Source organism: Euprymna scolopes, chromosome 8 (genome assembly GCF_053919585.1).
Source record: "Euprymna scolopes isolate OS-2025 chromosome 8, ASM5391958v1, whole genome shotgun sequence".
NCBI lineage: Eukaryota > Metazoa > Mollusca > Cephalopoda > Sepiida > Sepiolidae > Euprymna > Euprymna scolopes.
Window position 1 is genome coordinate 157414770 of NC_136489.1, and position 3925 is coordinate 157418694.

Here is a 3925-nt window from a genome sequence, read left to right on the forward strand (position 1 = left end):
AACAATAAAAAATGTATATCAGCATGTCACTGGTGTATGATCGACTCACGTGTTACACTACTAAATGTCTTAGAAACGGTGCCATGAGGATGTGACGCTGGTTCAGTCAATAGGGTCTGAGTATCAACAGAAATGCATACCTGAGATGTTGGGTGTAGCTGTGTGGCTCCTTCTCCATTCTCTGAAAATTACATCTTCACCCTGGTGGCATTCTGGTTGTAATCTTTTTTTTTTCCTCAGGACCTCTCCATTCTGTAATGCAGACATTTATGGCAGACACAAAAAAACACACAACACGACACAATCGTAATATATATGAAATATAATTAACTATTTACTTAATAAAATGTATACAATATATATATCACAATATTGACATACAATTTACATATCCTACAATTGGTTTTCACCATTACTTTATTAAAACTAACTAACCTACCTTAACTAGTGTTGAGAGAGAGGGGATGCCCCCCCTCATTCACGGCGAGACAGAAATATGCGTGCTCATCTCATGGCGGTCCGGACAGAAAGATAGAAAGAAGAAGGAGGGGTATTATGGGATGCATTTCTCTGTATTCCTCCGCCTACGGCCAAATCACGGCCATGTAGGGGTGGGGCTGCTAACAACTACCAATACCAGGGAACTAAGAGATAGTGTCACAAAGATATATTATGGGTTATGATATATCTATGCTATTAATAAAATTCTAAATGTTTATTTATTTATGCGTGTGTACATATACTAATAAAACTTTCGAACGCATGCACCGAATTGAAAAATTATTTTTCCCTGAAAGGTGTGAGTCTAGTTTTTCCTTATCTATATAGGGTTCGTAACGAACAACGCCCTCACAAAAAGGCCCAAAATAAGCGTTTTTCGGTTGTTTCGTGTTGTTCATGGCAATTGAGGCGCAATTTAACCGAGCAGTTTTAGACTCTATGAATGAGCAAAAGGAGGGCTATCAAAAATGTCAATCACGATCAGCCGGTCACTGGTATATGACCGACCTACATGCTACACTAAATGTCTTAGAAAGGGTCCCATGAGGATGTGACGATGGGTCAGTCATTAGGGTCTGAGTATAAAGAAGAAAAGCATACCTGAGATGTTGGGTGTGGCTGTGTGGTTCCTTCTCTCAGGAACACGTCTTGACCATTGGTGGCATTCGGGTTGGAATCTTCCTTTTCCTCAGGACCTCTCCATTCTGTAATGCAGACATTTATGGCAGACACAAATAACACACAACACGACACAATCGTAATATATATGAAATATAATTAACTATTTACTTAATAAAATGTATACAATATATATATCACAATATTGACATACAATTTACATATCCTACAATTGGTTTTCACCATTACTTTATTAAAACTAACTAACCTACCTTAACTAGTGTTGAGAGAGAGAGGAGATCCCTCCCTCATTTACGAAGAGACAGAATTTTATGTGCTCACATCCTTGCGGTCCGGACAGAAAGATAGAGAGAAGAAGGAGGGGTATTATGGGATGCATTTCTCTGTATTCCTCCGCCTACGGCCAAAGCAAGGTCATTTAGGGGAGGCTGCTAACAACTACCAAAACCAGGGAACTAGATATAGTGCCAAAAAGATATATTATGGTTTATGATATATCTATGCTATTAATAAAATTCTAAATGTTTATTTATTTGTGCGTGTGTATATATACTAATAAAACTTTCGAACGGATGCATCGAATTGAAAAATTATTTTTTCTTCTTGAAAGGTGTGAGTCCCTAGATTGTCCTTATCTATATATGGTTCGTAACGAACAACGTCGAGTCACACAAAAAGCCCAAAATAAGCGTTTTGGGGCCGTTTCGGGCAATTGTCGAAAAAGTTACCTGTCCATGTCAACGGAATTTAGCACTGTCTGTATACAGTCGCAGTAACATCTTTCGGCATACGGACAGGACTTGTGGCGCAATCGATAACGCGTCTGACTATGGATCAGAAGATTCCAGGTTCGAATCCTGGCAAGTTCGTAATAATTTTAACCATCATTTGATCCAACGTTTACTTATTATTCCTACCCTTAGTTAGGGTATGTTTGATTTTTCGGTGATTTTTTTTTTGTGCTGAGTATCAATAGGAAAGGCATACCTGAGATGTTGGATCTAGGCGTGTGGCTCTTACATTGTCTCAAGATGTCTTCATACCGGTGGCATTCTGGTTGGGACTTTCTTGTACTCGGGACCGCTTCATTCGACTTAAGACAGACACAAGAAACGCCACGCGACACAATGGTAATATATGAGAAATATAATTATTTATTTTTTTACCAGAACTATTTATTTTTTTAAAAGAAAATATTACAATACTTTTTACAAAACAATTTACAAGTGATAATTAACTTCCACAGTTAAAACAAACTAACCTTAACTAATGCGGAGGGAGGAGGTGACCCCCTCATTTACAGAAAGACACAAATAGACGTCTCACACCATGGCTGTCCGAACGAAAAAGAGGTCGATAAAATGGGATTGGTTTTTCTCTGTGTATTTCTCCGCTTACGACCAAAATACAACATGGCCATGCTGCAGGGTGTGTTACCACCCCCAACAACCGGGGCACTGAGATGCGCTGCAACACATACAATCAATGATATAATGTGTTTAATTATACAAACATTATTAGTAGCGTATGTACATATTTGTTCATGCTGCAATTACAAAAAAAAATTTAAAAAAACAGCATCATTATGTTGAATTTTTTAAGAAATACCAAGTAATAAATAGTCATTTTTAATACAAAGTCCTTCTGTTATTTGACAAAGAATGGAAAATCTATTCCTTTTCAAATAATAGAAAAGAAACGAAAGGACAAAATAATGGTATAGAATTAAACACTGAGGGCTAGTGAAGCTTTTAATTTGAAATAATGACGTGTATGAGATTCTATATAAACGTATGTTTCCTTTTTGTTTCCCTTTTTATTGCCTTGCAGCGCAATGTTTATCCATGCAGGAAGTGTGAATTTTGGAATAGGTCAAAATTAAGCGCCAGTTCGGCTAACGACTTGTACGTCTGACCGAATAACCTATATTTACGCTCGGTTTCCCATTGATAAATTAACGATAAACAATGACTTTTCAGTTGTTCTATACCTAGAGTTGATTTACAACTCAAGCAATATACTTATATGCATATATATATATATGTATATATATATGCATATATATATGCATATATATATATATATATATGTATATATATGCATATATATATGTATATATGCATATATATGCATATATATATATAACTACTTAATTTACTCACATAAAATTAATATACAAAAGTATAAATTTATGCGTCAACTTTAAGTATTTACTTAAAAAGTGCTCAATAGTAAGTAGAGCTAGTTAGTAAGTTATAAAATATATGGTTAACTTACTACATATATATATGTATATATATATATATATATATATATATGTTTTATGTTTTATTACCGTTTTATCTGTTTGGTTACATATGTTTCAGATGTTGAACCATGTTTACGATCTAACAGCCTCGTCAGACCTTACAAAAGTCCTCTGTAAGGTCTGACGAGGCTGTTAGATCGTAAACATCGTCAAACATCTGAAACATATGTAACCAAACAGATAAAACGGTAGTAAAACACATATTTGCTCTGCAATAGTATTGAGTACTCTCTTCAGGTTTTTACTAATTATCAGTTTTACCATATATATATATGTATATATATATATATATATATATATATATATATATATATATATATAAACTGCGTCAGTCGTTTTATTGCAAATTACTAAAATATCAATATTTCACTATATATATGTAAAAAAAAAATGTATAATCAAATGACTGTTTAAGGTTAATTATTTCCCAAAATTTTATACAAATTCATGCGATATTCACAAAGTTATAACATTTTA

The 3925-nt window shown here is 34.3% G+C and overlaps 1 non-coding gene across 1 annotated transcript; it reads left to right on the forward strand.

Moving 5' to 3' along the window:
• Positions 1-1936: 1936 nt before the first annotated feature.
• Trnah-aug (transfer RNA histidin (anticodon AUG)) lies at positions 1937-2009 on the forward strand. The gene has a single exon. It is a non-coding gene; the product is annotated as a tRNA-His (tRNA).
• Positions 2010-3925: the final 1916 nt, after the last annotated feature.